Here is a 21,413-nt window from a genome sequence, read left to right as displayed (position 1 = left end):
CAACGCCTGTTACATGAAATGTTACACAATACCCATAAGGCTTGCAAGCCTTGCAAAACTCCACGTGCCCTGGAAGCCTCCAAGCACCACACACAGCTTGTGTCACTTCATTAGCTAATTATGGTTTGGAGGAAAGAAAGAAAGGTGAGGTGGTGTTCAAGGCCAGGTTGGACAGAGCCTTGAGTGACATGGTTTAGTGTGAGGTGTCTCTGCCCATGGCAGGGGGGTTTCGAACTAGATGATCTTAAGGTCCTTTCCAACCCTAACTATTCTATGATTCTATGTCACCTCCTGTATTAGTTAAGAAAGTTGGAGCTCTTCATTCAGCCTGGAGAAAAGAAGCTGCGTGATGATCTCATAGCAGCCTTCTAGTATCTGAAGGGGGCCTACAAGGATGCTGGAGAGGGACTGTAGCGATAGGACAATGAGTAATGCGTTCAAACTAAAACAGGGGAAGCTCAGGTCAGATATAAGGAAGAAGTTCTTTACTGTTATGGTGGTGAGGCCCTGGCACAGTTTGCCCAAAGAAGTGGTAAATTCTCCATCCCTGGCAGTGTTCAAGGCCAGGTTGGACAGAGCCTTGGGTGACCAGTCTAGGGTGAGGCTTTTGCATTAAAAAGCAAGATGATTTGGCAGAAAATACACCCCCTCTTCCCCTTGCCTTCCAGCTGGTCCTCAGATATTAGAGGAGCTGGGTGTGGCTGGGCTTAGATTTTGAGTGACGCCAAATTTACCGCTTTCAGTCTGGTCGTGTTCAATATATTGAACTATCACAATTCTGAATGCACTAATAGCACACTCCAGTAAGATCATTGCCTTCCCTCAAAGGGGGTGTTTCTTGAATAGGAGATGGTTTATTCTGTGAAGACTGGAACAACAGAGTACCATCTATGTCCTTTTGCACTTTGGATACTTTAACACTGCCTTCCAAAATTGGCATAATTTCATTAATGACCTGTAAATAAGCACACCACTTACGAACTGTGGGTTTCTGGGCAATGTCAGCTGGTGGTGCTGTTCCTTTATGGACCACATCTAGGAGGCAGAAAGGCCCCCGAATGATCACAGTTTGTTCTCCTTATTTGTTCTGCTCATTTCACCACTTGCAGTAGGGACAGCAGGCCTTTCTCAAGAACTGAATACCTCCTTTTCTTTCATTTAAAGAGTGAGAGCTAAATTCCAGTGTTCTTTCTGATCCTTCTGGCCTCTTTTGCCATAAGTTGCAGTGAGAGCCATGTTCACTGAACCCCCATCCTACATGGATAGGGTCAGTTGGGTGTATAGGACCAAGCTGTTGGAATAAACTTAGCTCTTTGATGAGTAATTCCAGTGCATTGGTGTGTTGTTCCGTCCACTCCCATGCTTTTCCCTTTTGAGTGAACTATAAAGACAACGGGCAATAATGGAAATGCCAGGAATATGTTTAAGCCAATAACCTAAAGTTTCCAAGATTTGCTGTAATTCCTTTACACTAGGTGGATTTTGTCCATGTTTTAGGATTTCCAGGGTGTCCTGAGGGACAGAAGCAGCTCCTTTAACCCACCAGACATCCAGGAATTAGACCTGTGCAGGTCTCTGACACTTTGAGTCTGGAATTTCCAAGCCTAGTTCGAGTAATGTTCCCCGAATGCTTTCCATTGTGTCTTTTACATTTTCTTAGTTCTCTCCCCCTATCAGGACATCATCAGTGTACTGATATACTGTGTTATCAGGTGGAACAGGAATCTCTCTGCCAAAACTTTAGCCAAAGTATTGTGAGCAATGGTGGGAGAATATTTATATCCTTGTAGAAGTCGGTTAAAAGTACACTGGGTTCCTTTTCACGTGAATGCAAACCGCACTTTGTGCTGTTCAGGGAGAGGAATCATGAAAAACATATCCTTAACATCTAAGGTAGCCGTTCAAGGATGAGCAGCTCCTTGTATCATTGTCACAATTTTGGCAATACTTGGAACTGCTGCAGTTAGGGGTGCAGTACTGGCATTCAACTGTCGATAATCAACTGTGAAACGTCATTGCATGGTGGGTTTCTTTAGGGGCCACGTCAAGAAATTATAAGGCGAGTGAGTCCTTTTAATGATGCCTCTTTTCTCCAACTCTATCACCACCCCGTCAACACCTGTAAGTACTGCCGCAGGCAACAGGTATTGCCAAACATTGGTAACCTTACATGGAGGTAAAGGTATGGATGTTTCTAGCAGACTCCAACTCATTGTGCCTGATCCTTTTTCATGTCCTGCAAAACTCTACATAGTTCCATATGGGAGTTTCCACGTTCGTCCACACAGTATGTCAAATCCTAGAAGGTTAGTATATGTGGCACCAACTAATATCTTTGCTGGGTTAGTCTCCGTTCCTCTGCCAACCAGAAGGTTGTTTTTGCAGTGGGGCATTCTTTTATCACACCATGAATTCCTGTGAATTTAACTTGGCATCAGGTAGGTTTTATACCTACGGTTTGTGCTGTCTCGTTAGTGATCACTGACATTTGGGCCCCAGTATCAATGAGAAATCTTACCAATATTTTTCGGGGTCTGACTGGCATGGCAATGATAGGTTCAGAGTTTTTTATTAGAGAGCCATTGTACCGCTAACACCCGCCGGGCAGGGTGGCTCACTGCCCTCCCCGGGGATGGAAGTTTTTTTGTTGGGATTCTGACAGATTGATCAAGTTGCATTCTGGTGCAGAAGGTATGCTTTCCTCACAGACTGGGGGCTCCCTAGTTAAACTAGGATTATTCCTTCTAGATAGAGATTGGACCAATATATGGAGATTCTCTGTAGAGGCACTGTGTAGGAATTGTTGAGGCACACCCAGATCCAGGGCTTTACACAACTCATTCCGTTCCTTGTTAGGCCTAAACCTCCCATCAGATTTAGAGTTTTGGGTAGAAAAAAATCAGATTAAGAATTCTGAGTATGAATTTGGTCAGGTTTAGAATTTTGAGTGTAGACTTGGCAAACCCTTCAGGTGTGATCAGAGGTTTTTTCCCCGGATGAACTGACCCAGCCCATTTGGCACCCATATTTATCTACTTCATGTACAAATTCATTCCAGGTGAGTGCATAAGTTTGCTGGCCTCACCTACAACCTTGACCTCATATGCAGTCCTGAATATTGACTACAAATGTCTTAAGGCAATCAGGGAAACTGTGAATAAGAGGATTTAATCAGTCTGGGTCCATAGGTACTGACATTAGGGATTTCTGCAACTCATCTCTATCATACATTGCTTGTATAGAAGTTGCTTTCTGTACTGCCTCAGCTAGATCATAGTAGCTTGTGACTTGGATCAACAATGGTTCCCCTCTCTCTCGTTCTTGTCTCTTATGTTAGCCTGAACCTTTTATCAGCATAAGCAAGAACTGTGCTGGCTTCCCATAAGCACTTCTTCCATAAGCCTCTTTGGTATCCACACAGATGCACTTCACAGTATCACAGTATGTTAGAGATTGGAAGGGACCTCAAAAGATCATCTAGTCCAATCCCCCTGCCAGAGCAGGAACACCTAGATAAGGTTACACAGGAATGTGTCCAGGCGGGTTTTGAATGTCTCCAGAGAAGGAGACTCCACAACCTCCCTGGGCAGCCTGTTCCAGTGTTCTGTCACCCTCACTGAGAAGAAGTTTCTTCTCAAGTTTAAGTGGAACCTCTTGTGTTCCAGTTTATACCCATTACCCCTTGTCCTATCATTGTTTGCCACTGAGAAGAGCCTGGCTCCATCCTCATGACACTCCCCCTTTATATATTTATATACACTAATAAGGTCCACCCGCAGTTTCCTCTTCTCCAAACTATAGAGACCCAGCTCCCTCAGCCTTTCCTCATAAGGGAGATGCTTCACTCCCTTAATCATCTTAGTTGCCCTGCGCTGGACTCTCTCCAGCAGGTCCCTGTCCTTCTTGAACTGAGGGGCCCAGAACTGAACACAATATTCCAGATGCGGTCTCACCAGGGCAGAGTAGAGGGGAAGGAGAACCTCTCTCGACCTACTGACCACCCCCCTTCTAATACACCCCAGGATGTCATTGGCCTTCTTGGCCACAAGGGCACAGTGTTGGCTCATGGTCATCCTGCCATCCACTAGGACCCCCAGGTCCCTCTCCCCTACACTACTCTCTAACAGGTCGTTCCCCAACCTATATTGGAACCTGGGGTTGTTCCTGCCCAGATGCAGGACTCTACACTTTCCCTTGTTATATTTCATCAAGTGCACTTGCACAGTACAAACAAAAGTATGACTTCCCAAGAAATTAAGATATTCCATATACAGAGCTGTGGAGTCTAAAAGTCTAAATGTTATCTGGTTTAGGCCCTTTACCCTGGAAACATCTGTTTTCATGAGTAAATCTTTAGAGAAAAATCCTCAGTTTACACAAACTGAAATGTGGTAACATACAGGTAGAGAATCAGGTCTCATGACATTCCACACTACCTATGAAGTGTCTCCAGGACTCAGATTTCAGATTTGAATAGATCTGGGAAAAGATTCATGCTTTGCTCTATTCTTACAGAATGGTTCTTGAATTTGGGGTACTAAATAAATAACCCTAGTCCACAAATCCTTTTTCCACAAAATTCTGAGCAGTTTATTTAATATTGGTCTCTATACTTGAATACATGAAGAACTTCCAGCAATACAGTCTTTACTGTAATTATATCATCTATTTGTCATGGATAACCTTATTTTGCTTAAAAAAGTTACGACAGGAAGCATTATTGTATTAGATATCATCTATCACCAAGTGCTGACAATGTGAAAATAGGATGAGTTCCACATTACTTAGAAGTCAGCATTTTTATTTTTATGAATGGGAAAGTAAAATTACTGTGTCTACCAAGTGTATAAGACCAGATAAATTGTGTCATTTATTTCAGCACTAATATAACAGATATTATATATATTAGTACTGTATCAATATTAATATTAGTGTAATTATTAGTATATAATATGCATATTAGTACAGATGCCACAACATGAGTATGGGTTGGGTATGAAAGCTGTTTTTTAGCTAAAAAGGACTGAAAGCCCTGTTCATTTCAAGTTATCCAGCAATTTGCTCTATTTATTGTTTCTAAAATATCATTACATGGTCAGTAAGAAATAGCCTCCAGGATACATGAAAAACCCAATTAAGAAAATAAAATTAAAACCCCCTTGTATTAGTTCAATAACGAAGTTCTAAAGGGTTAAACTATTATTAACGCTGTTGGCTGTATTAAATATCAAGAACTACTCAGGAAACTCCTGGTAACTAATCCTCTAGAAATGAGATTGGTTTGGGAGAAACAGTTTCTGAGGTTTTCTAATTATAGATATACTTTTCGATTTACCAGTAATTTGTCGGAAGATGTAGCATATAATGGCATTATTCCAAAAGTCACCTGAAGCCATGACACTGTCTTGGTTTACAAGGTGTGTGTTACGTTTACATTACACAATCAGGTTCTGACTACTCTGTTCAACTGCCACCCCCCACAAGAGGGGAGATGTACAAGATGATCCTTCATGCCATATCCTGCAGTTCCCATGAGGCTGCCCATAGAAAAGTGTGGATATCTATCCTGACAGCTTAGGAATCAAACTGAAGTTTCTCTCTAGTGTTAGCCCAAGAAATGAACATTTTTTTCTCAACAACAAGCTTAACATCAAAGGCTAACATTAGAAGAGATGAAGAAAGACTCTGCAATGTGAATTTGTCACTGGCAGCTTGGGTTATTACTCACAGAACATCCCTCTTGTAGCACTCATACTCTTCTCCAGCAAACTGCACCATCAGCCCAGCTGGCTCTCCTGATACACACTGTATAGGACCATGTTTAGGAGGGCAATGGCAGATGAGTGTGTCTAATGAGGGAAGATAAACTTCAACGTTTTATGCTAAACTACTAAATCAATTCATTTGAAAAATGTGACATAATAGTACATTAATCTCAGCCTACAGATGGGGGAAAAAAAGGAAAGCCAGCAATTTCTGTTACAGCTCAAACCCCAGGGGAAAAGTTTCAATGTAAACACCAATATACAGCTCTAATTTGAAAAATGTCTGTAAAAAACCAATTCTTGGAATTCATGCTTTAGAGATTTCCAGACTCAAATTTGCTCAGCCTGCAAGTAGATGTGCCCTCATACATGCCAACTCAATCTGGAACATGAGCGTTAAACCATGCCTTTCCTCCCCATCCAGCTGCATTAATGCAAATCGGGATCAAATTAGGATACTGGTCATATCCTGTACTGCACAAAAGCTGCTGTCAGACAAATGTAGCTGATTGGGCCAGTAAACACTTGTGCAGAAGATGCACCATGAAGAATTTAACACTTATCATTCATCTGTGCTGGCCCTGCCACATTAGCAAAACTTAAGACAAACATACGTGTCACCAGTGACAAAAAATTACATTCTTTGATGCTGGAAGGAAATCAATCCTGACCCTAAATCCAAGGATTCTTCTGATGTGAGACTGCCAAACAAACAATGCCTGAACAGGTCAGGGCTTCCTCGACAGGCCCTCCTTATCCCAGGACCACTCTCCAGCAAGAGAATGGTGTTGCTTCAAGACCAAGATGTGCTCTTCAGTTTCATTTCATTTTACACCTCCAGAGCTCAGGGCTTCCTTCCAGGAAGCAGAAGCTATGGATTCAAGCTTACCTATGGCTGAGATAGGTCTAGAACCACAATCTGTCACTGCAGCTCCTGTTTCATGTACATGAAAAGAATAAAATGCTACTTATACCTTAATGCATGGAACAATGTTATAGTAAGTGTGCTCCTTTATGGATTCATGAACAGGCTCTTTGTAACTATCTTTCTCTGCAGGTAGCTTGAGAGCAATTTTGCATTCCAAAACAAAATCATTTTGCAAAACCTACCTTTTTTTTTTTTTGTAAGGTAGAATTCTTTTTCTTTTTTTGTTTAGCTAGGGCTTTAACAACACACTCACAGTTACACGCACAGTTGCACCTTGTCTACTTAAGTCAACACTAGCTTCCTTCACTTAGCAAGTCTGCCTGCATTTAAATGGAAAGAGCCATCACTGCTTGTTAATGGGGGTTGATGTTATACTGGTAGAGTACACACAGTAAATAAGGCTGAGAGAACAGTAGGCTATCAACAACAGGATTCAAATCAAGAGAGAGTATCAGGCAGTGCTGCTGCTCTATCTCGGGTTCAGCCACAAACCAGAACTGAAAAACAGCAACAATTACAAGCCTGTACAGTGGTCATTGGCAGGGTTATTATGTCAAGGAAACAAGTCCTACGAAACAGCAGGTGCATCAGTGGAGCCACTAATACTCCCTGAGCAGAAGCACGATCCACTTTTCACTGCATACAGCTTTTGGTCTCATTTTTACTCCCTGGTATTTGGGCTTACACTAACATTTTGATCACAGTAGTTATTATTTCAAAGACTTTTGCCAGTATTAGTGCATATAATTCCCCAAAGTAATTGGTCTCCAACAGATAGAGCACTTTACCTGCTATTTACTATTTCTTTAAGCAACAGAAACATTGCAAAAATATCATAATTGTGCTCTATTGCCCCACCACAGCTAGAGAGAAACTAGATTTAGCTTTATCCTTACTGGCGTAAGGAGAGAGCTCAAGGATGCTGAATTTTCTGCCTCTTTTCTTCACTTGGGATTTTTCATACACACTGCGGGAGACAGCACTGACTACTGAGCAGAGAGACATCCTGTTGACTCCCTTTTATATGAGGCATGAAAAAAAAAAAGGTCATGCAGTTGAAAGGTAAAGATAGATTGGACTACTGTGGCATCAGTACTGGCTTTGCCATATGCCATGGATTGGTGGCTACTTCCTACCACCCATCTGGAGAGATTAGGAGAACTGTGTGGTATTTTCAAAACCCATGGTCTCCAACAAACTTCTGCATTGGCTTTGGGGTTTGTTGCTTGTTTCACTTTGGTTGGTAGGTTTTGAGTTTGCTAATATCAGAATGGCCATACCCCTGTCCATACAGAAAACTGAGGAAAAATCAGATTATCAAAAATGTCCACTAGATCAAAAGAAAGGTTACAAAACTTAAGAGGTAACTAAAGCTGCAGGAAGAGAAAAAAAAAATACATAGAATTGAAGAGTGCTGTCTGTTAATAACTACAGAAGTTCTACACCATCTGCTAATTTCCCCTTTGTCAGCTGCACAAGGGAACCACATGAGAGACACCATAATAAACAGAGGTATTTTTTCCCTCTTGAGTTCATAAGTCTCCAGAACCGGTGGCATATATGTTCACTTACACTCAAGCTGTTAATATATACAAGTGAGAAGAGAACCAGTATTTTTATCAATGTGGAATAGCAGCTGAGACAGACAACACAACCTCCACAGAGGGACACATCCATATGTTACACAATAATGAATGCCAGAAAAATAATACAGTGTTGAGGCTTCTCTTGGAGAACTCTATTCAAAGGCACTTTAACTAGAGGTCAAAACCCCATCATCCATGAAGACTTTGCAAAAACTCACCTGGCATGAGAACTTAGAAAAAATCATTTGGAAAGTCTATGCATTAATCCCCAGACCTGCTTCCATTACCCACTCAGGACACACACTACCTCCTGCCAAAGCCCTGCTATGCATATACTGTATTTCTTGATCTTTTCTGTTGCCTAGTAAAGGTTTTTAAATTCGCTGCCAATTCAACCCCTGAAGCACAGATGGGAATAAAAAGCATCTTATCTCCTAGCATAGTATTCCATATCATGTTTTCTACTATTTTCAAGCTGTACAATCTCTCAAGCTGTACGACATGCTTGCTTCTCTCAGGAGACTATTTCACATACATGCAGAATCCTAATGACCCTTGTGCATATTCTGGCATGTGAGGTTTGAAGCTGTGATAGAGAAGGGAGCCCTCTGTTCTTACCTGTTTTCAACTCTTTCAGCAACAGGAGTAAAAGTTGCCAGGAAGTTGTTTTATAGGTTCTTCATCCAAAACTTCAGACTGAGGTGTGAGCAGGAAGGCAGCTTTGGTGAGCACAGAAAGCATCACCAGTACCACCCTGAGCAGAGGTGCAGACTTCTGTCCTGTATTCACTCAGAGACATCTTAAAAGTCAGCTGCTCATTTCTAATAGTAAGGTCTTCAATAAAACAGATGGCAAATAGAAATATATATCATCATAAGAAATTTGGGAAATGTGGGTTAAATTAGCCTACTATAAGTTATGACCATAATTGAACTACATAGTTATCAGTAAGCTTCTAATAAACCACAGAGGAATCAAGCAGCATTCTTCAAAAGTTTACTTTAAAATATCAAAATCTATTTGTATTTTGCTGTCAAAGTCAAGTAGGAAAAGTATTACATTTACAGGTAACTCCTGTCAGCTTATAAAAGGAAAATAAAATAAGAAACAAAAAGTGTTCACCATATAACATGATGGTATGAAATAAACAGGATGAAGCACTGAGGAATAATGCACAGTATCATATACATACAGTTGTTCTATATTATAGCTAGGAATAATAGCATAAGACCTAGAAGTTTCAGGGTAACAGCTCAGGCAGCAGATCTGGAAAACACAGGGCTGGGAATTATAATACTATACAGCTGACTATGAGTCAAGAAAATCAGACAGGCCAAATGGGAAAATCACATAAAGTAATCTTCCCACTCTGCTCAGATGTAATAAAATCTCAGCTAAAATATTGTACCAAGTGTTGGCCATCATGTTTCCAGAGATGTAAGGATCAGTTGCAGACTACCAGAGAAGAGAAAAATCAGTAAAGTTATTGTAATCAGTTACTATGTAAACAATCAGTATGAATAAGCAGAGGTGTAGAGAAAACAAACTGTGAGGAAAACAATGCAAACACTACAGTTGTTTATGCAACAGAACAGACAACTGAAGAGAGTTATTATATACAGATGATGTAATTTGTAACAAAGAGTCACTGAAAACAGGGTGAAACAGTTCAGTCCATTGGAGACAAAATACTGAGTTAGTTTTCTTCTCTCTGCAGAAGGGAAGGCTCATGGGGACCTCATTGTAGTATTCCAGTACTTAAAGGATAGCTACAATGATGATGGAGGCTCTCTCTTCACCAGGAACAACATGGAGAAGACAAGTGGCAGTGGGGCACAAGTTGCACTGGGAGAAGCAATTTTTTTTACAGTGAGATCAATGATTGGAACAACCTCCCCAGGAACATGGTAGAGTACCCATCACTGGATAGTTTCAAGACGCAAATGGATCATCTCATCTAGACTCACTATCCCATGAAAGGTTGGACCTGACAGCCTTTCAAGGCCCTTTTCAACCTGGACTATTCTCCAAGTCTTCAGCTCCTCTGCTTACACCATTGGTGACACAGGTAAGAAGTGGCATATACAAACACTGGTGTTGACACTGGTCCACTGATATTTAACGAATACAGAGGATTTTTTTTCTAAGAAGACACAGTATAGTCAATAATTGCCAAAAATTCGAGTTTAAATAGCAGTATGAAGCTGCTTGCACTATGCATATTTTACAAATACAGCCCCTTCTCCAAAGATCTTACATTTGAAATAGAATTACCCAGCAGACAGAGGCTAATACTGAATGAGTTTCAAAGATTTGCTCAATTCCAGCACATCAAGGTCAGTAGCTGCACCCAGGATTCTAATTGTACTCAGCCAGGCCTTTCCTCCTCAGGGCATCGCTGTGCTCTAAAAGGCTGATGTCCTTCTGCTGCTCCTTAGAAAATCTGGTTTTGATCATAACTTCCAACGGACTTTAGCATTATCCTACTTGAATAAGGCAGAGATTCCAACAGCAGTTTCAGAGTTCTGCTATTTGGACCACAGCTTTTGTGAGAATAGTGCAAATGTGAAGGAGGGGGGATCAAAGTTTTGGTGAGGAAAGAGGCCTCAGACATAAAGAGAGAGATCTCATTTTATACTGTCTTTAGGTTGTTTTATAGGGTAAATGTGGGATGCCAGGAAAACAAAAAGAATCACAAACTCAGTTCAGAAGGATGAGGGGAAAAGAGAAGGAAAGACTGAGTGGGAACAGAAGTATAACAGTGAAAGACTCTGCACATAACTCTCCAGCATCAAGGCAGCCCTCCCCAAACCACTTTTTCCCTTACAAGCTTGTCTAGATGGAACTACTGTAAGATGGGTGCCAACTCTGATATCGAAACAACAGCAATCAGAGAAATGCAAATGCTGCACTAAGATTTCCCAGGGGTTCAGTACCTATGAGCATTTTCAGTCATGACTTAAGAGGACAGACTACAGAGTACACTTGCAGAAAGGAACAATTTTGGACTGCAAGTGCTTATAAGACATGATTGGAATTCAAATGGTCTGGATGATCCAAGCTATTTCAGACAACTGCAGATCAGCTACAGCATTTGCAAAGTGCTAGTAACATGAGAACATGAAAAACTGACAAGGTAGAAAATGATAGACTAAGAAACTTTTCTGCAAAAAGCATGTTTTTTTGCACTCTAATGTCATATAATCCCTCTACTCATATGGGTATGGCTTTAACTGAAAAAGCATCCAGAAATGTATAAATGAACTCCAGAATGTAGAAACAGCAATGGTTTGATGATCAGAAACTACAAAGGTACTGAAGACAGCAAAAGACAAGATAAAAATAAAACTTTGTTATTTCAGAGAGTATTTCTTCCTATTATTCTATAGAAAAGACAACTATGGAGACACATGATTTCACCTATGAGAGATGCTGAAAAGAGAGAAATGATATACCCCACTGGAGGCAGGAAAAAAAAAAAATCTAGTTGGCATTAGCATGGTTTAGTCAAGTATTAGAAGAAAACCCTTTTGAACGGTGTGGAATGACAAGCAATGAAATGGATTATATGCAGAGGCTGTGGAGTTTCCATTGCTAAATGATTTTAAAGAAACATTGAACCAATTCTGTCAAGAATGATTTAGATATTGTTGAACCCTTTCTGAAGAAGAAAGATGGACTAGAAGAATTTTAAAACTGTCATGATTTAAGCCCAACCGGTAACTCAGAGCCACACAGGTGCTCCATTAAAACTCTTCTATTATTTTTTCTTCAAGGCCCACAGCAAAGATGGGACAGAAAGTCTGTTCCCCTAGGAATGAGGTTTTCCTCACATTTCTTTATCAGTTAGCAGCAGATGAAAGCTGTAATTAGCAGCATAAAGGTATGTGATGTTTCTCCAAAATACAGTGTGGTTACACTGCACTTACAAATCAATGCATAGTGTTCCCTAGACAGACATATAGTAGCTAATAGTGCATACATTCAGACACACTACAGACTGTCTGGAACAAAGAATCCTGAGGCAGAAACTAACTGTGTTATTATGTATTACCGATATCGTTCACGTATTTGACAGTAGCTCTTTTTTTCATGTCTTTACCTGGAAGTCAGCTACAGTTGTTAAAAGGCCAAAATCCCGATCTCCACTATAACATTTCCTTCCAGAGGTAAGAAAAGAACCTGCCTCTTCAAGTCAGCTCACAGCTACAATCTGAATAAATCAAGTCTCTGAATTCCAAGAAAGAATTTGAAAGAGTAGAAGAGTATCGAAGGAAGTTGGAAAGGTTTTGAACCAAGCAGTAAGATTTAGCTTCCAAAGATCATAGTTTCAATTCCCTGTTCTGAATGGACTTGTACACCATTTAGAATGAATCAGTTCCTGTTTTGTGGTATTAGTTCATTTTAAAAATGGGGAGAAAAATTACCTGTAATTTGACTGACTGTCAGTTCCCTGGGACAAATAGTCCAGGCCATACTATTGGAGAAAGGAAAGGAATATTTTCCCAATTACTCCCAGTAGAGCTCTAGTCAGTCCTGGGAAGCACATATAGGGTTAAAGCTCAAAACAGATAAATTCACTGAGAAATTAGGCAATGATGTCACTGTGACCAGAAGTTGGTGTTAAGATACATACGCTGTGCCCCATGCGTATGAAACGGCTTTTGGTATTCTCTGCAGTCATTTGCTGTCCCTTGGCACTAAGATGAAATCATAATGCTTTGTAATTACAGATAAAAGGGATTTGACATGAGAGCTCTTCAAACAAGCCAAACATCCTGGAAAGTAAAAAAAAAAAGTCACAACAAGACCCAACAACTTGCTTGCATGCTCATTCTCCAGGCTCGAGAATAACCATCAAGACAATTTTCTTCTTATTAGCAGCTGTTCAGAAATCAGAACTAGATTCATTAGTTAAATCAGGGGCTTTCCCAGACAAAAAGAAAATTATGGAAAGAGCAGGATTTGAGAATAAATTAGCCAGAGCATAACAATGTCACAAACACGACACCCTACAGCTCTGCTATGTAGAAATGACACAAAAACAAATCCCCCAAACAAAAGACACATTCCAAGCATAACTGAATATGTTAAAGTATAACCTCCCATTCTTTTGACAACACAGCAGATGGACTCATCTACTCAAAGACTCCTCTGAGACAGATTACAGTGATGCAACAGAAAAAAGTAAGGAAACCTTCTGCACTGCTATGTCTGTAATTTAAAAACAACTCTAAACTGTACTTAAGGAAATGTTGTCATCACCCTAGGAAGGACAGGATGAGAAAAGATCGCCTAGAGTCTTTCTCTTCCTATTTTTCCAAGCCAAGATCATAATACATATGTGAAAATTCTTAATAACTACCACTGTAACCAGTGTTACAACAGTTACATCAATGACTTGTTTAAAATAATTCGGGGGTTGTTAGTTGTCCACATGCACTCAGAGGGTTTAATTCTACAAGTACTTACTTTTGGGGGCTGGTTTTATGTTCTGGGCTGCTGCCTACATCATAGCCTTGGCTGCAGCAGAGACACTGGTAAAAACTAGTGAGACTGATAGAAGAGACTTTGCTCTTAAGAGAAGCTCCAGTGATCCAGGCTACTGCTACTAACCCACTACAGAGAAAAGCACTATAAAATAAATGTAAGTTGAATTTATATCAACAGTACAGATGTGCATGTGAAAAGCATAGCCCAAAGTCAGACTTATACAGCACGCCTACATGCATTTTTTATTGATGAAATAGAAAAACTGTTTAAAAATCTAATTGAAAGTACCTTACATTTGCAACAGAGAAAATCCAAGCATGTTAATTCTTTTCCCAGCGAGATCACCATTCAGAAATGAGGCCCACATTAGGAAACTCAAATTAGCAGTAGCTGTAATTATTTTAATTTTATTCCTTATAGCCTTTTCTAAAAAAAATGGAAGAAAAGAAATATTGTTTTCTAGGGCAAACTGTTTCCTCTTTTAAATGTGAAATACTTTGGCTTAAATAATACAAGCTTCAGATGCAATTGCAAACTTGCATCTGAAAAAAAGCAATCATTACCTAGTCTAGAACTTTAAATAAGTTTTGGCCACTAATTTTCTACCTCCTGCCAATGTTTTCTTTGATGATGTTTTGCCCTGCTGTTGCTGTTTGTATGAGAATCCTTGTCTTTAGTTTTCTAAACCAATGTCATGATCTCTACTAGAACGGCATTGTGAGATGTACTGAAAGAGGATCATTAAACAGGACTTTTAGTTTCATTTGTACTGGTGAGAATCCATCTCCCTTGACAGACTGTGGGAGAAATTCCTATATATGCCAAAAAAAAAAGATATAATGCTTTTTTTTTTTTTTTTTTTTTTTTTTTTTTTTTTTTTTTTTGTATTATTACCATCTATAGACAACCACATTCCATAAATAATCTAGACCTGGTTGAAAACAATTATATATAAAACATAAAAAGCACCCCTACAAGTTACTCTGTAGCTTAGAGATAACTTACCGATCTCATTAGACGACAGAACTGGTTCACTTTCTAAACGTGAAGCAATTATTCTGCTCTTTCAAAGGGAAAGTGGTGATACTTGTTCAGTAATGCTGGCAATCATAATTTAAAGAGTTTACATACATAAGCTTGACTCTTGAAGAGAAATAGAGATTGCTAAGAGAAGGAGAAATTGGATTACTATTTTAAAAATCATTGTAAACTCTAGGCAAAACTAATAAAATGCTCCACCACTGATGCCAGCAGGAGCATTTCACAAGTTTTTATTTCAACAACAGGCAGCATCATGCCCAGATGTAATCCTTACAGATACTTCCCTGCTGACCTCCATAAGGATTAGCTCACACCTGATGACTCTTACGCAGCAAAGTACTTAAGCATATGCCTTATATCTGACAGTTATCTGGTAGTTAAGGGCAAAGGCTCTGGACTTAAAGCTAAACATGTTCTTAAGCATCTTATGGCACTGCATTCTAGCTGAGAAAATACCTTTTTGAAACATGCAGAGTTATTCAAATCAAAAGAATAGTATCTGAATTTGCTGGAATATTTAACCCAATACGACTGACTGCTCTCTGCCTGCTGAGCTCAGTTTCCGGTAGAGTTGTTTTGCTCAATATTGACTTCTGTAGCAAGATGCTTGTGTTGCAACAACTGATCTAGCCTCAGCAAAAGTAAGAATTGCCTAAAATCTTTTATTCTGTGGTCTACAAAACTGTCTGATGTTGCATTAATTTTATTCATTATTTACATAAAGTATTAAAGTAATATATATCCTAGCTTGCATATTAAGTTATTTCCATTTCTACATGTATCATTTACTTTTTTGAGTGGTCACTATCTCCTAATTAAATTAAATTAATTTATTATTATTTAATTTAGATTTATTAAATTTTAATTAAATTAAACTACAAAGTTGTAAGAGAACTGCATATTTACTTATATTACTAAACATTCTTTTCCCCTCTTTTTTTAAATAAAATGCCATTAAATAAACATTTTGAAAATAAAAGAAGAAAAAGGAGAGCAAGTGCCTGACTGCAAAAAGGGAGAGTAAAATGAAGAGCATTTTTCAAACTGTATCATTAGCTAATCCTAGTTACCTGAACAAAAGTGGTTGCTGGTAACAAGTAGTTGGTTCTGAAAGGCCTGAGCAACTTAAGGTGATCTGGGATCCCTTAGTAGATCTTCATAAATTCAAAATGATCAGTCTTTTCATTCTCTGTAAGACTAATGCGTGCTAAGGGGTATATTGCCAAAGGAAAGAAGTGCATTGAAGAGACTTTCATTTCAGCATGAGATTTTTCTTAAATATTTTACAGCTACTGAGGGAGCTTCCTCACCTCAAATTCATGAAATCATGTCCACTCAGGTTATAAAAGATGATTTTTGTTTTCATTTTGTTTGTCGTCTGATGATAAAGGTCAGCAGCCTGTCTTAACATCCTCCAAGAATGACTTACAGCCATCTAACCACTAGCCTGAGAGCTTCGATACATGAGATTCCTCTCAATTTCAGTATTCTGTGTTTTCAAAGGGTGAGAGGTTGCCTTTAATGCTTTCACTTCCGCACATTATCCACAGATGAGCTTTTTATGATTTTCTCTCGCCATACTTTATCTTCCCATAAGTGACGCTATGCAGCTTGCATACCCTCTCCAACTCTGTAAGCACTGGCAGAATATATATCATAGGATAAAGCATCATCTCCAGTTTTAATGAGAGGTTGCAATGAAGTCAAGATATTTCATAAATGTCTAGGAAGATGGATAGTAAGTCACACAGAATTTAAAAAAAAAAAAAAAAAAAAAAAGGCAGTATCAATCCACATAATATCATTTCCTGTCAAGGAATAGGCTATCTTAAAAGTGTGTAAACAGCAATATTACTCATGGCTACACCACAATGCAATTGCTTACTGGATTTGAATCAGGTTTCCTCGAATACAAACGAAGAGACAAAGTGAAGATAAAAGAAGCAGCTGAAGCTAGAAACCAGAAAACTTAAGAAGAAAATGATCATGTCAGTTACACCTCCTTTTATTGTGTATGTGTGGGAATGATTTTTAAACCAATAGATTTATAACACTAGCCAGACTGAAGTACAATGTGGAAAGAAAACTGTTTCCTAATTACATTCTGCCAATGTGCCTCAGCCTTGACATCCAGCATTACTGCCAGTGGAATCCTAAGCCTCTTTTAAATAAAGTCTTGAACTTACATCAAACTGTTTCAGAAGAACTGGTGATTTTTAGGAAGATAAATGATTGCAGAACCCTCACAAATGCATATCTCTTTGTGCCAAGAGAAATCTAATACTTGGGTCACATATGGTAAAAGGCATCATCTAGGCCTGCAACATTTTCAGCATGTTCATTATTAACTGAAAATTACGACAAGAAATGGGAAGAATTTCATCTCCCATGGTCAGTGTGTTGCCCTGATTTGAAGCAAACCCAAGAGAGTAGCAACATGTAATTACCTGGGTCTTAAACTAGACCAATAGGATTATGCCTAAACCTTTTCAAAAATTCACTGCTGAAAATGCAAAAAGACCAATACATGAGGTGACCCACCTGAGCTGCCTTTCCATATCATCTTGCAACCTGATCCACTCCACTCTCAAGACAGGCAGAAACCAGAACAGAAACTGTCATGAAACCCTGACAACAGAAAATCTCATCTGAGACAGCTTGAAATGAGCAGCCAACCTCTTCTCTGGTAGCCAGTACAGAGATGATGGGAAACTTAACAAGGCAAAAAGAAAGGAGCAGCCCAGAACAGAGGTAGTAAACTACTAACAATGAAAACAAATAGAAAAAAGATACTCCTTGTCTTCTCTCAAAATTAAGATCTCTTATAGACCAGACAGTTGGAGTTTGGATTCCTCTAGACAAATCAAAGCTGTCTTCCTCCTATATTAGAACTAGGCCAATGTTAATAACAAAAGACAGCAGCAAAGACTGAGCTGAAGGGGCAAGAAAAATTTCACTCCATTCCAAGAAAAAATATTGGAGATTGTAGTGGCAAACCCACAACAGTGGATATACTGGTTATCATGACAGTACTCACCACAGCAAAATTTCTGAGAGTCTAGCTGAGCTGGACACAGTTTCTCCACTGCTGTCCCAGCTCTTCCACCACAGAAAGAGCTGGATTCAAATTAAAAAAAGACAATCTGACATTTGCTTCATGAAACATAATTACTTCTGTCTCAGCATGTTAGAAAACTCACTTAACTTTGAAATATTTCTGCTGCAGAAATTTAAAAGTATTTTTAGTTTAATTTTGTAAATTTAAAAAGGGAAAGTTATTAGAAGGAAAATTTAGATGTTTATTTCCCTGTTTAATGGAGACTGCTGAATCTGAAGTTTTCTAACAACCTGAGCTGAAAAAATTATTCTTAAATGGCATTTCCCCATGAATGTCTTGTTTCGACTGTTAGGCAACAATTGACTCCAGTTCCTGATATAACAGTACTAACATCTGAAACTGTCTCTATGTGCATGTGTAGTTACCTAAACAGGATACTCATCACAAATGAGTAAAGTAGCTCATATCCATCCAGCCTTCTTTCAAGCTTTCTGAAATACAACCCAACTTTTCAAAAGAATCAAAGGATTTTAAAAGCTTTCATTTACAGGAGAAAATATATTGGACTCAAAATTCTTTTTTTCTACTTTTTTTAAGTCCAGTTGTCTCTGTTACCTTGCTTATTTGTATGGCAAATGTGGATTCATTCACTGTACAATTTGTTGTCCACTAAAATTACATTTCATATTATCCAACTGAAATGACAGTTTATATTATTCAAAGCAAGACATGGCCTCCTTGTGTAATGACAATAAATACTTATTTAGAAGTTTCTGAGATCTAGTTTCACAACTTAATCAAATATAGTGGGGGAAAAGGAAGCCAAAGTCATTTTCATATCAATACTTCAAGGAATTATTCAGTGTATTTCAGACTCTACATATTACAATTTTGATCATAGCAGATTATTTGCATAGCGTCATCTTCCAAAAATATAAAAATTATTTATAAATACAACTACAATTGAAGACTACAATGTCTAAGATTATTAAAAAAAAATAAAAAAAAATAAAATAAAAAAAAAACAAAAACAAAAAAAAAGGAATTTACGCCAATCTTACTGAACAGTCATAATTTTGAGACTTCAATGCTTTCAAAACTTACTGTGTTTAAAACAAGAAATTTTATGGCAGATGGGACTCCCAAACTTAGTTTTCAAATTACAAGGTTAATTTAAATTTTATTACCTCAAATGTTAAACTTGGCCAAAACATTGTTAAAAAGATTAAATCAAATCAAGCATGAAAATCTCAATGGAAACACTTGTGCCACCTACACAGGAGTAAGGTTTGAACAGATACATCTTGAATGATCTCTCTTATTAACACATTAGAGATAGCAAATGTTTAACCAAGGAGATAATCTTGAAGCAGTCCAACAGAAAGACATGGTCAAGGGGAAAAAGCATTTCAACAGTTAAATAAGAATAGTACAGGCTCACCCTGAATCTTATCTCTTATAATTGGCAGAGAGGCTCAGAAATAGGAGCAATTTTCAGTATAGCATAAGGTCAGGGGAAACATACTTAACTTGTGCTCCTCTGGTTTCCAGCCGCTTGAAGTTCAGGATTCCCAGAGTATGACATCTTTCTACTAAAGAATTCTCTGTGATCCTTTTCCTTTCATTGCATTTCCCAGTCATTTTCTACACATATGAATTTTTAGGACCCTCAAAAACCCGCAGAAAGTCATTCTGTAACATTTTGCGTTGTATGAAGCATAAGCCCTTTTTGCTTCCTTTGCATAGAATCAGCCAGGTTGGAAAGGACCTTTAAGATCATCATGTCAACCATTACCCCAGGAGAACCTTTTTCAGGGAATGATCTTGGCTGAAGCTGCCCTGGTGTATGTGCTGGGAAGCACGAACTGGCCCCAGGAGGGGCCTCTTAGCACTGTGATACTATGATAACTTGCTCAGTGCCAAAGCCATGCTGACTTGTGTGCCCCCAATGTCCACCCATGAGCATTCTCAGCCCCTGCCTGGCCACCCAGACATGTCAGAAAGCAGGCAGTCACTGCTAGCACCCCATGTAGGACCTCTCGCTCCCTCCTAATTTTGTGGACAGCCCAAGGAGAGGGCTGTGTAGTGCCTTGGCATTAGATGAGACAGTGACACTAGGACACTGTCCCAGCAGCACTGGTCCCTAGGGGCTGGTTGGTGGAAGACGCTTTGTAGGGCACTGGTCAGCTGCTCTGTGAAGATGAAGCTGTAGAAATGAGGTGAGGAAGCACAGGAGGGATAGGTGTTATTCAGGGGGTTTGCCTTGCAGCCAATTGCTAGAGGCAGACATGAAGCTGCTGAAAATTTGACAGGTAGGCAGGAGCCATCATTTTGTCTTGCCCCAAGAGCACCGATAAGTCTTGATGCCCTTGACCAGCCTCCACTTGAAACCTTTGCCCATGGGACCAGGAGCCTCATTTCAATTCAGCACTGGCTTTTAGTCTTTGCCTGAGCTGTATCACGGCCTGCCTCCATCTCTTTCACAGCTATGTCAGGCCATAGACACTGTGTGTCTGGAGCCTGGCACATGGACTGATTTCTTGGCTTGACCTCAGTTTAAGCTTCAAAGCAAGATGTCCAGATCAACAGAAACAGGTTTAAGGCTAAAGATATTACCAGCCCACTAGTTAACTTCCTTAACTTCACCATTAAAAGCAGAGTCAAGTGGCTCTTCTAGAAGAGCTCTTTTCCAGTGCAACACTGACATGAATGAAAGGAGAAACGACAATATCCAAGTCAATGCACTGTAAGTTAATTATCTTCTAAGGAGCTCCAGGATGTCAGACTTTCAACTATTAAGATAAATTCTATCCCTTTTCATTAAAAAAAAAAAAAATAGAATAAAATCTTTCATGTCCTTGTTTCCAAGGATCTCTGATGGGAAAGGGAGTTTGGCAGTAGTTCCATAGCTGTCAGCCAAGTCATCAGGCATAGAATGTTACTTTAATAATAGATAAATGGCAACAGATTTAAAGTCAGCAGGTATGTAACCTAGGGACATAGAAGCATTAATTAAACCAGTAAAGGAAAGCAGAAGCTCAAGAAGAAAAACCTGAACAAGTATTTGGGAAGCACTGATAAGGCCTGATTTTCTCTCTGCACAGCTTGTGCCTCCAGCAGTTCAGCCCCTAAGATGCAAGAAAGCTGTGAAACAAGCTATCAGAACACTTGTCAATCACTGGACAAGCTATATGATGGTCAAAAGGTACTTCTAGAGCCTGCAGGAAAATAACAGAATGAATTTATGATGTAGGTTTATCAGTGACTAAGCAACTGCAGTTTTGATTATTGCAGCAAAGAAGCTGAAACAGAAGGAGGAGAGTGATAATAACTAAGTTAAGGATTATAATTCATACTTTCTCTTCATTTCAGACTTCTTTTGTTTCAATTGCATTTGCTAATTTTCGTGTTACAGACTTTCTGTATTACAGAGAAGACAGACCATTCTGCAAAATGAAGCTAGATCAAGTGGCGCTCTTTTTCATTCCAAATCCAGGGGATTGAAAGTTAGATAGGCAGAGGTACACATTTAGCACTGGAGA

Source organism: Psittacula echo (assembly GCF_963264785.1).
Source record: "Psittacula echo genome assembly, chromosome: 5".
Taxonomy (NCBI): Eukaryota; Metazoa; Chordata; class Aves; order Psittaciformes; family Psittacidae; genus Psittacula; species Psittacula echo.
Note: the sequence above shows the minus strand (reverse complement) of the source record.